General features: G+C 41.3%; 1 protein-coding gene across 2 annotated transcripts in view; it reads right to left on the bottom strand.

Annotated features, from left to right (window-relative positions):
- Window positions 1-12,408, bottom strand: part of CNNM2 (cyclin and CBS domain divalent metal cation transport mediator 2) — a 153,434-nt gene that overhangs the window by 34,193 nt on the left and 106,833 nt on the right. The gene's annotated exons all lie outside the window — the stretch shown is intronic.

The raw sequence follows: 12,408 nt of genomic DNA, 5'->3' as shown, positions 1-12,408 counted from the left end.
AATAAAGAGATTTTAAAAACTGGGCTCAAAAAACATCCTTTTTAACCTGAGTGTAGGAAGAATTAAGTCAGGATTAAAAGTAGAAAAGCAACTTTGGGGAAACTAATGAGAGATGGTGTCAAAAACTAGAAAAGACTATGAACTAATGGATACCTAGCTTCCAGAGACAAAAATACAGCAATCAGCAAAATATGGAAGGACAGGCATTAAATAACACCAGAACTTTTTAATATAGATAGATAAAATAAACTTGATAAACCGCATATAGAACAAATAAAGCATACAAAGGCTGTCACGATTAGGACTTGGAGAGAAAGGAAACCTTTCTGGCAAGCTGGGAGAGGTCTTGTGGTATTCCAGTCCCTTCGAACCGCTCTGACATTTAAATCCCTAGCCTCTCTTCCTCCTGTCTGGTCCTAGAAATGGAGGAGAAAGGGATCACTAAGTCAGGCTTAAGAGAACCTAAGCAGGCCTGTTTTCAGATCATAGGGTTCTATGAATACATCTCTTCTCAAATCCAGAATCATAAGCAAGTTATTATACAGTAATGACATAGATTACTCATCTTTCTTTACCTACTGTGTGCTCAAGGCAAGGTACTTGCACAGATGAACTTAGAAGAACATGTCTCCATAATGAGATGGGCTAAGTAGCTAACAATCTATCACAGTAAAATTGGCATTAAATATCTGCCTCTTCCTGCTTCCACCACCAACCAGTTTTTTATTTGAATGTGCTCAATGAATTACTAATCCAAGCCTAGCAGGGTGGCAGGATGCCACAGTGCATCTTTTAACCTTGCCACCATTCTGTGCTCCAATTTTAAAAGACAGGTACCATTCATGTGTTGATGGGAATAATGTGGGGGGGGGGTGATTAGGCTGACAAAGGGTACCTGATGACAATATGAACTCATTTGCTCTCCTACAAGGTGATGTCAGTGAGGGGAAATGGAGCAGCAGACACAATAGTTGAAATAGCTAAGGAAGAAAAGCCAAGAGAGTTGAAGTAGAATGGAATCAAGAAAAACCTGACACAGTTGTGCTAATAGAAAGTGACAGCAACCACAAAAGCAAGCACAAAGCAAACAGTCCGTGGAGTCCGAAAATACCACTCCAAAACCAAGAAGAGAACAAACAAGACAATTCAATGAGGATAAACTCTGGCCAAACACTGTATGATCATCATCACTGCTTGTTGCACGACTCTAGGGGTGCGATCAGCAGAGAACATGTGACCTGATGGTTCCCCTGAAGCTATGCAATGCTGCAGCCCCTCGCTCACCAAAGCAGAGCCCAAGAAGCATTTTGCTAGGCCTTTGTTTGTAAAGGATTCTCAGCGTAGCAAATATAAAAGTTGTAACAATTCATTAGGCAGGAATCAATAAAAGTCTGAAGAGTGAGTTCTCTGGAACTAGTGACAACAGAAATACTCTAGAAGGTGGAATTCAGGTCCCACAAAACCAAACCAAAATGGGATGGAAGGTGTTGGAATGGCCATACTGAAGTTCCCCCAAGGACATCAGTTTTTTGTATTAGCAGTGAAGACATCAGTCAGTACACTTGAAATATAAGCAGAATGAGCCTTGCTTTCCAGAAAAACAAACAAACTGATTAAGTGAGATAATGTCTATGAGCATAGTCTGTAATCCATAAATCACAATGCTGTATAAGTATCTAGTGGGGGAGAGAGACAATAAGAGGAGGAGACAATAAGACAAGAATGTCTGATTGTGTAAAACGAGCCGTGGAGAACAAAAAGCAGGGACAGAATGATTTAGTGCAGGATGGGCAGGGAAGAGTCTCACTAATAAGGGGACATCTGAGCAAAGCTGCAGGACACTGAGGAGCCAGATGAAGCAGATAAGGGGCCAGGCAGGGTGTGACAGGCAAGAGGAGTAAGAGAGGCCCTGGAGAGTGAGAGGCTGGAGGAAAAGGTAGGGAGGCCAGTGTGGCTGGAGCACAGCGAGCAAGAGGGAACAGGTGAAGAGGAGGTGCAGGTCGTGTAACTATTATGAAGACATTAGCCTTTGCTCTGAGGCAGGAGGTCACTGGAAGTTTCTGAGCAGTGACATGACCTGTGCTGTTTTAGTAGGATCTCCCTGGCTGCTGAGGTAAAAAGAGGCTTGGCAGCTGGTAGGAGGAGGATGGCAGTAGGGAATGGCTGAGGCAGGGTAAAGGGAGAGCCAGAGAAGTTATTTCAGGAATCTAAGTGAGAGGGGATGGTGGCTCGGAGCAGGTGGTAACAGTAGAGGTGACAAGTACTTAGATTCTGAGTATGTCAGATAGAGGCGGCAGGTTTTGCTGATGGACTGGATGTAGGGCAGAGGAGAGAAGAGTCAAGGCCAGCTCTAAGGTGTCTCAGCCCAAGCAATGGGAAGCAGGTCATCATTGCTGAGGAGGGCTGTGGAAGGCCCATGTTTCAAAGGGTGAAATCAGTTCCGTTGCAGACAGGTTAGGGGAGAGATACCAGCAGGTACTCAGAGAATAAAGAGAATGGGGTTTGGGAAGCCAAATTTTAAAAAATGATTTCAAGAAGCAGAGAGGACTCAAAAGTATTGAATGCAGCCAAAAACGTCACAAAAACCAATTTCAATGACAAAAGACACTCAAGAAAGAAGAATCTAAGGACTGCCACATAAGTACCATGACCAAGTCCTTGCCTGGTGTGACTTCTACTCTGACCCCTCTTGCTAACAAGTGGCCCTAACCAGAAAGGCCTGTGTCACTACAATAGAACTGGGTTTGTCCTCTCCAAGATAACACCTCCTTCTCCAAGTACTCACTTCTAGAAATGATACCATATGTTCAGTCTCCCAAGCTTAAAACTCTGAAACTGCCTTTGCCTCTTCCCTCCCTCACTTCTCTCACCTTTTTTCACTTCCTTTTTCATGAAGAATGAATTCCTAAAGTACCTAAGATGTACAAATCAGTAAGTCTTTTCACAGATATGCACACCTGCAGAACTCCCACCCAGGAGGACTAGCAGGGTCATGTCAGAACAACAGATTGAAGCAGGTGAATGAGGCAGGAGGCTGGGGTGGGCAGCCCGGAGTAGGGAATTGGGAAGTGCCTACCTACATTGAATGAACAGACACTGGGTTCCAAGGCAGGTACAGACCCACCTGTGGCCTCCCTGGTAGGACCTCCTTTCCCCAACCCCTTCTCTTTGAAGTGGATCTCCCCAAAACAGAGATCATAGTGATCCAGGAACACGTGAGCTCATGACGAGCAAGTGGCTATACCACCTCAGCACAAGAGAAGAAACGCTCCTACTTTCTTCAGCCATGGGTCTGCGTTCTGTATTTTACCAGAAGCAAACCTAGGACAGAACTCCCAAGGTCCTGTAAGATGTATAAACCATGCCACGTGAGGACAAATGAAGACCCGAGACAGTTAGCTAGAGGAAATACCTGGGCAGGGGGGGTACTTGACAGAAGTCTTGCAGTCTCCGACATGGAAAACCATCAGTGATGCCTGTCCCCTCACCCAACAGCTTGTTAACCTGCACTTGTTCCTCAATTTACCCCAAGGTTAACTGTCCCCCGAGGAAACCTTAACCCTCTCGACGGCAGTGGCCTCAGCTTTATGCATCTTTGTATCTCTCCCCTCCCAGCCCCCACCAAGCCTAGCACATCCCCTAACACCTCCTCTTCCCTGCTCCTGCAAGCCTAAGACTCACTTGGTCACAACACATGTGTCATCCCGTTCCTCGGTATTCACTTCCCATCACCTGCTGGGTGAAGGAGAAACTCAGCAGAGGAGGGCGCAGAGGCCACCAGAGCTTGGCCCTATGGCCCCCTCCTTCCACCTCTGTCTCCACACTCACCACCCAGCAGTTGACCCGGTTTCCTCCCGCCGTAACCATGATGGCTTAACTCCAGCTCTCCTCACAGTCCCAATCCTGGAGGTCCTTGTCATCGCTGCCCCAGCTTGGAATGCCTATCCAAATGGCATCTTTCCCGGGAAGCCCTTCCTGGTCCCTAAAGGTAGAAGTGAGATTTTCCATTTGTCAACTCCCACAGTGTCCTCTGCATTTCTCATAGGGCACTGTCATGTGCTGCCTCATAGTGTAGGCTGTGATCTCTCCTACTAGACTAATACTCCTCATTTCACCTCCCTCTCCCTTGGCACCTGGCTGGTGCCCACCCCACCCAACCCACCCAACAGGTAGGAAGGAGCTTCCCAGAAGAAGTGTCCACTATAGTACCTCAACCCCTGCGCTCACTGCCACAGCACACCTCTCTGGGACTACCATGCTACAGCCCCCACCACCCCCAGCCCGAGCACCTGTGTCTCGGCACTCATGTTATTTTTGACTGTAGGTAGGTCCTTCCCTTCTTTTCCCCCTGAATTCAATACCTATGAGAAAAAAAAAGAACCCTGACTTATAAGCCATGTTAGACAAACATAAGACGTTTCTCAAAATTTTTTAAGTACAACATGGGTGAATTCTTACACATGTCCTGTACATCTTCTACTGACTAGTGTGGTGACAGATACCATGTAATGAGAGGGCAGTGGTTGAACCTAAGAGGCAGCAACGTAATTTCATTTAAGGAGCTCTATCACTTAGCTATTTCTGTACCATTTAAAGCTAAACCAAAAATAACACATTTGTGTAAGTACTTCTTTTACCTTACCATCCCCACCAGAGCTAAATGCATTTTTTCCAATTGAATTTTCCCACCATAAAATACATCAGAAAAATGTGACACTGATCTTAAAATAGGCCTATATAAACAATACATGAGTATATATATAGAAGCACTTGCTGTATATAGAAATCACTGGTTTTAAGTGATAACTGCTGCTATTCTGGGAGACAAAAGCCCCCTTTTACCAAAAGTTTTACTACTTCCAAAAATTCCTGTGGCCGACCAGTAAGCAGCTGCCTAAAATCTCTCTGGAGGGACAGCTCCTCCACCCCAGACTTGTGGGGTCATCTCAGTCACCAACAACTTACTCCCAGTTAGGTCATGTCTGCCGGGCGTTGGGGGTTGGCTTACTGGGGTCGAATATGGAATTATGGTTCCCTAAAATAATCTCATGTGGGGGCTGAGGGTAGGGTTTTATTTGACATAGATAACATTTCCTAATAGGACCATTTCCTAGATAGAACTCTGAAGCTATCTACTATCTCAATAGATTATAGAGCTTTCAGAGACTGCGCCTACCATTCATTCATTGGCCACTCAAACTCAGAGTAAGGAGGTTACCACTTACTGAGGTCGTCAGCCCCTAAAGGACTTTTTTTTTTTTTTTTTTTTTTTTTTTTAAAGCAGAAGCAAAGCAAATGGCTTCCCAGAAGGTGACTGCAGGGTCCTGGGCACAGTGCAGAGCCCCCAGTAGTCAGAGCACTCAGGCCAGATTTGCCAGGGCCGAGGTCCAATGCTGCACCTATAGCTAACTTCCCTATGTGCTATTAGGATCTGCTTAACATTTAAATAGAGCTTGGTTCGACCTTTCCATTCAAACTGTAGTTTCTTATTCTATATCCCTAAAATATCTATACCTAAAAAAGAGGAAAAAAAATAGATTGAAAATATCTTTTAAGACAATTTTAAAAGGAATTGTGTCTGTAGATATCTCTACAGTATTGTTTAATTACTGACTGGTTGGATTTCACTTCTCCATACCAATCTCTCACACAGTAAGATCAGAAATAGCATAGGTTGAGAAAATCCAACCTACATGGTTCTCAGATCTTGACAGCTGTATCAGTGGAGACTTGGAGAAGGTATGGTTGCCTCGAAGAACATCCACATTCATATGTTAGGACAATTTCTGAATTATATTAAAGCCACAGATACCTGCCTGGCCAATTATAGGCATGCAAATATTTATAGAGTAAATCCACAGATTTATCTAAAACCTTTGGACATATATATTTATTTACTTTCCATACATACAAATTTCTGGGCTAAAAAAATGGTATTTCATCTGTCCTGCAACTACTGCTTGCACATTTTTAGAAGCATCTTCTGGATTCAGATTTTTGTCTGGCATTAGTTTTTAAGTTATAACTGCATCTTCTCTTAGTCATCATCATTGTAGAGACTCCATCTGTTTACAATATGCCCAATCTTATTTCTTCTGAGAATTTAATCTTGATACTTGACAAAACTTTTTAATATTAAACACCACACTCTCAAATGTGACCTACAATTTTCCCATCAAGCATATGCTCTTCCACTCATGAAATCCACATTGAGTAGAGGTTTTATTCCTGGCAGAGGACCAAACATATTGTGGTGTCTACCTTCTTAAGGAAACTATTTTTTTAAACGATAGGAAGATGATTCTTCCCATTATAAAAGGATTATCTGCTTTATAAGATGGATTATCATTATATTAGGATTTTGAGATAGCTGTACATTCATACACAGTTGTAAAAAATTATGTAAAGATCCCACGTATTTTTACCCAGTTTCCTCAATGGTAACAATTTGCAAAACTATAGCACAGTGTCACAACCTGGATATGGACACTGACGCAGTCATGATACAGAACGTGTCCATCCCACTAGGCTCTCTTGTGTTGCTCTTTTACAGCCTCACGGACATCCCCTCCCATTCCCACAAACAAATCATTTTAATACTTTCTCTGGTGAATCAAGCACTTAGTTTTCTACTGGCAGTGACACTTAAAATTTAGCTTAAATTTAAGTTTAAGCAAACGTAAAAAAAGTGGTAGCCAATAGGACAACATTTTTCAGCCAATAAAAACTTGTTTTACAAGCAACTTTTGAAAACTTAAGAGCAGGGGATGAGGAGGGTCTAATCCTGATAAGATTAGCTAACTATGCTTCCTTGGTTGAGGCACACAAGTAGGCAGCTATGGAAATGTGAATGCTCAGGTAGGACTGTTTTTTTAAGGTTAGTAGAGAAACAAGCCTGGATTTAATAAATGTCTGCACAGACACCTCTACAGCAGTATCATTTTCTAGCAGCTCCTCTTTGGTTTCTCTCAATGTGATGGAATTTTGATGTCTCAACTTGGATAAGTTAACAGTCTCCAGTAATTCAATTAAAACTAACCTAAGTTTTGCTATGAAAGGATTTCACAGATACAGTTAAAGCCCCTACTGGGTTAACTCTGAGGATGATCATCCTAAGTGAGCCTGACTTGATTAGCTGGAAGCCCTTTAAAGCAGGGTGAAGGACTTTCTGAGGACTAGGAGAAGTTCCACTTGTCAAAAACAGCTGCAAACCATGCCTCTGTGTGATCTTCCCAACTGACGATGGACTTTCTTAGCCTCCATAATTACATATGCCTGTTCCTTCTAACAAACCCCTTAATGAATATTGTGAGTGTGTGTCCATCTGTCTTCTCCCAATTCTGCTTGTTGGACAGACTCAGGGACCACACCACAAAGGGATTTAGAAAGCAGATACCAAAATAAAATTAGGATTAGACCAAGTTTTCATTTACCAAACCTGAAACAATGGATGATTGTCTATGAAGACAAACTAATATGGATGCTGTACCAGAGAGAGATGCTCAATAAACTTCCTGGTAGAAATAGCAAGTCAAGTAATCTTTTGGAACAACAACAAAAAATTAACCTAGACTAAACTGTAGTTGTATATAAAAGAAGCCAAATCCTTTCTTTCAATCCTTCCAAATGGACCTTCCTATTAAAGACAGCCATCTGGTCCTCCCACCTAAGTTAGGATTCCAGGCTGAAAACAATAGATGGGCTTTCATTCCCATACCACCACCCACTTGGTTTTCTTTTGCTTGTCTTCAGTTTTGCTGCCAGATGCTTTAGCCAAAAACCCAAAGTAAGGCAATTAATATAAGATTCCAGCCATTCTGTGACTTAATGGCCCATCCAAATGATTTGTGAGAAACTCTCGTGAATCAACAGAATAGAAACTGAAGAGTTTTTTCCATTATTCCTCTCTCCCAGAGTATTTAAAGACTTGGGATTTTCCCATCTTTTGGGGAAATATTTTTCTTATAAATAGTGAGGCATGCCGGGCATCTCCACTTCATCTTTTTTGGTGGTAACACTCACTGTACACTCACTGGAATGTTTTCCTAGTAAATGATCAGCAATGGAAAACATAGCTAAGACAAAAGATGGCTTTCAGGCAGAGATGATGGGAACCTTCTCATCTTTCCCAAGAGACAGGTAGTTTTTCTATAGAACTCTGCTATTTATTTTAGAACTAATGACTCTATTTCTGACTTGTAACCTTTGGATGATGAGGACTGACTATATTAGTAAGGTAATAGTCCGACAGATTCATAGCAGTCCATGAAACTCACGGGAGATTGCAAGAAGAGAAATATACTTCTGCTGCTAAGGCCAAATATCAGTGTTTTAATTTTATAATTTTCTCTTCTGTTCCTTCCTTATGTCTTATCTTTTTGGACCAATCATCATTTAGAACTCTGTTTTGTAGTCCAACCCTCTTGATTTCATCTCAGCTAAATTTCCTAGATGGTTTCTACAACACAAGTAGACAAGACTGGTAATGACATGAAATCCTATATAAAAATAAAATCCTCCTGTGATGTTCCTAGTGAACAAAAATTATCAAAGTCTAGACAAAGTGCAAAAACACACTGCAGATCAAGTCACACCATACATCTGCATTAGGAGCAGGCATTTTAAGGAAAGGGATAAGCAGACACCTGTTCTTTTTAAACCTGCCTAAAAAAAAAAAAACCCTGCTTAAAGGGAAACTAAAGGATGATTTTGTTAAAGAGAAACCCATCCCCCTTTTTCATTCAAGTGTCTTTTCAGGAAGTCCTTGCTGAAGACCTCAAGTAGGAATGAGGAGGTGGGCCTGCTATCACACTGTACAGTTAATATAAGTTAATAATTACGTATTATCTAGTTAATAACCAGGTGACCTACTCAGTGTGGAGTCTGTTTAGGATTCTCTCTCCTTCTGCCCCTCCCCCCATGCCTGCGAGTGCTCATGCATACACTTTCTAAATTATCTTAAAAAGAAAAAAGGAACCAATATTTTCTACTATAAATTCCTTCACGATTTCTCCTTTTCACTGTTCCCATTATCTATCTCTGAAAATTGTGTTAGAGATTTTTTTAAAGGTTTTCTTTCTTTCTTTCTTTCTTTCTTTCTTTCTTTCTTTCTTTTTTTAAAAGTTTTTCTATGAGGAAAAAAATCACCAACTAAATATTTGCCAATAGAAGCCTGGTTAAATGAACTCTAGTACACCCACACAATGGAATTACTATGCAGCTATTTAAAAAATCAAAGTAGATCTAAGTAAATTATTATGAAAAGTTATCCACAATGCATTAAGGGAAAAAACCTGAAATATTATCCAAGGTATGGTCCCACTTGTATAAATAGTGTGTATATAGAAAAATTCCGGTGAGAAATAGGTAACAGAAGCATGCTGTTCATAGTAACGTTACAAGTTTGTGTCCCACAAACAGTAATTCTGACAAAGTCTATTTTGTGTAATTCTCATCAAAAAGGAAAAAGAGATTTAGAATTGCATATAGTACATTACTGTATGTAATCTGAACAAGAGAGAATGTTTGACTAGGAATGAAAGAGAATAGAATCTTTTGTCAACATTAGATACCTCTTAAGTAAGCATCACTTCACTATTCTGCAGGCCCCAGTGCTTACTCCATCCGCTGCCTGAGTGGCCAGCTCCACCCAGATCTGGAACTGGCTTTCTGCTCCTGCAATCCATGCAAGCAGACATCGTGTCGTGCTATGACTTCTGGCACAGCCCAATGTGCTGCCCACTTCTGCCATGGGACTTCTCCTGAAGCCTATCTCTAGTTACGTGCATGCAATCCAGAATGGGGAGAAATTAATGCTCATGGGAGGATACTTTTGTATACTTTTGTATACTTTTGATACTTTTGTACTGGAGCACAGTTCTAGGAGCATTTCATAAGCTTCTCAAAATGTCCTCGGTAGGAGAGAACACCTGCTGCCTGGAGCCATAGCCAACACACTATCTCGTCCTTGAATTTCTTTCCATCCCTCCCATTTCACTTCCTTTGTCCTGAACTCGTGGCTCCCTGGGATCCCATTCCAAATAAACTTCCCTGTACACAAGCCTTTGTATTGGGCCAAAGTTCAGGCTAAGACATCATCAGATGTTAGTGGGAAGCTTTCCTACCAATGAGTTTCTGGCTTCATACATTTCATCCTCCTCTATTTCCATGATTCTAGTGCCAGGTGTGTTAGGACACATTCATACCTTGACACAATGAATGCTAGTCCTGCATGTTTGTGTCACAGTGGGCAGAAGTATTTCCCCACATCATTCCTACCCTGGGTTGGCTAGTAGTAACTTAAACATTGGAATGACCGCAAACCCAAACTAAATGTATCTGCAGCCCAACCTCCCCATAGGTGGACTCCAAAAAATGCCTGGAACCACTCCAATTATCATCAGATGGGAGAGTGAGAGAGGGTAATTCAAAGAGGCAAGAGAACAATCCCAACAAACTGTAGTTAAAATATCTGGATTTTCCAAGCTTTACAAAAACAAATGATCACGTAAACACATTTGCTACAGCCCTTCCGAGGACCCATGCATGTGAGAAGCACTTAACTCTAAGCTTTATGAGCTTAATGGTAAAGCTGCTTTCTACTATCTAGTCATCAGGTAACGGTAACAAAAGTAGACTTAACCCACAGACTGAACACTTTCTAATCTATAACCTACCACCACCCCCAGTCTAGTCTTCTCTCCTCAACTTCAGATAGAGATATGGAAATAACCCCAATTGCCTACTTGATCCTCTTCACTTGTCCTACAGACATCTCAAGTTCAACACATCTAAAACTGAATCAATCACCTTCTTCAACAACCCATTCCTCCACTTCCATTCCTCTTGTTGACTATCGGCACCAGTTTCTATCAAATGGAAAACTGTCGGTGTTGTCTTAGACTCCTCCTTTTCTGCTAGTTCCACCCTGCTATATAATAGATCGGTTGCCAAACACTGTGCTAACTTCTAAATTTAAGATTGCCTCTAAATATCTACTGAATCTCTCCCACCCCATTACCAGCTCACCTGAGTTACAGTCCTCACTACTGGTCTTTTGAATCACCTTCAAATACTGGTCTGCGACCACTTTCAAATGTCTCATACAAAGCAAGTTTGCATACATTATTTTCCTGCTTCAAATCTTTAATGGCTGCCCATTACACTGAGGACAGTTTAAATGCTTCAGAATGGCCTACAGCGCCCTCGATGACATGATTCCCAGCATCTTCTCTAGCCTTATCTCATAACACCTTTTCTCATTCTGTGCCAGAGCCCTGTGTTTGCCATTCTCAAACTAGGTGTGTGGTTTCACTGTTTCCTCTGCCAAGAACACCCTCTTCTCCCCTTGGCTACTTTCCTATTACTCTTCCTCCAAGATATAATGCAAATATCCTCTCCTCCTGGAAGTCTTCCTCACCTCGCCTATGCCAGCTGGGTTCAGTTATCCTGTTTCCACAGAGCCTTCACTAGTTCTGTCAGTGCATTTATTTTCCTGTATTTGAGTTCTCTCTCCTCTACTACACTGTGAGATTCTTGAAGGCAAGGGTTTTCTTTCATATACAAAGCCTCAGAAGCTAGCTAGCACAGTGCCTGGTATATAACACTTTCAATAAATGCAAAAAAAAAAAGGTATAAATTAATCATAAGAAAATGGGAGGGAAATGAATAGGATTAGGAAAAAATGATATTGTCTTTGCAAGCTCTTGTCGTAAGATAGTTTTTCTTCCTAGGACACAGTGGAGCAAATGAGGCCACTGACCGCTAGTTGATTGTAATTTTAGCAACTGTTTCCCAGAAGAGTGACCAATTGTTGCTAACTGATCTAAGGCCTTGTACATAAAAGACTCATTTCCTATTTAATTTAACTGAACTGATTTTATTATTTTAACTCCTATTGGCACCAACTTCTAGAAAAGTTACAATAGAATTTGTCCCCAGATAAAAGCCAGCTTTAAAAACAGGTAGAAATCAAGCCCTGTGGAGTTTGAGAATCTCTTCAAAGAATTTTCACTGTCTTCTTAAACATATGATATGAATTCAGCCTGGAAACCAAGACTCATATTCAAATATGATGGTAAAAAAATATATATATATGCATTTAGCTTACTGAATGAATGTTTAAAAGAACATGACATTCATTTGCTTAAAGATCTTCAAAAATAGACCATCCTTCTGAGGGATCTGTTCTTCAGTAAAAATAGCAATAAACATGCCTTAAGCTTTCTGGGAGAAGGTACTATAACTGCCTAATATAAGAACATCGCCTTGCTTCCTGATATAACATTCAGAGTATCTATGTCACCTTTGGTCACTGATCCTGCCTATGAAAATCACAGGTTTTACGGTTCAAATATGTATGATGGGACCCCCAGAGAATCCCATCAGTACTTAAGTGTCTTAAACTAA

The sequence above is a fragment of the Nyctereutes procyonoides genome, unplaced genomic scaffold (assembly GCF_905146905.1).
Source record: "Nyctereutes procyonoides isolate TBG_1078 unplaced genomic scaffold, NYPRO_anot_genome, whole genome shotgun sequence".
Lineage (NCBI taxonomy): Eukaryota > Metazoa > Chordata > Mammalia > Carnivora > Canidae > Nyctereutes > Nyctereutes procyonoides.
The sequence above is the reverse complement of the archived record's forward strand: the minus strand, read 5'-3'. Positions and strand labels throughout refer to the sequence as shown.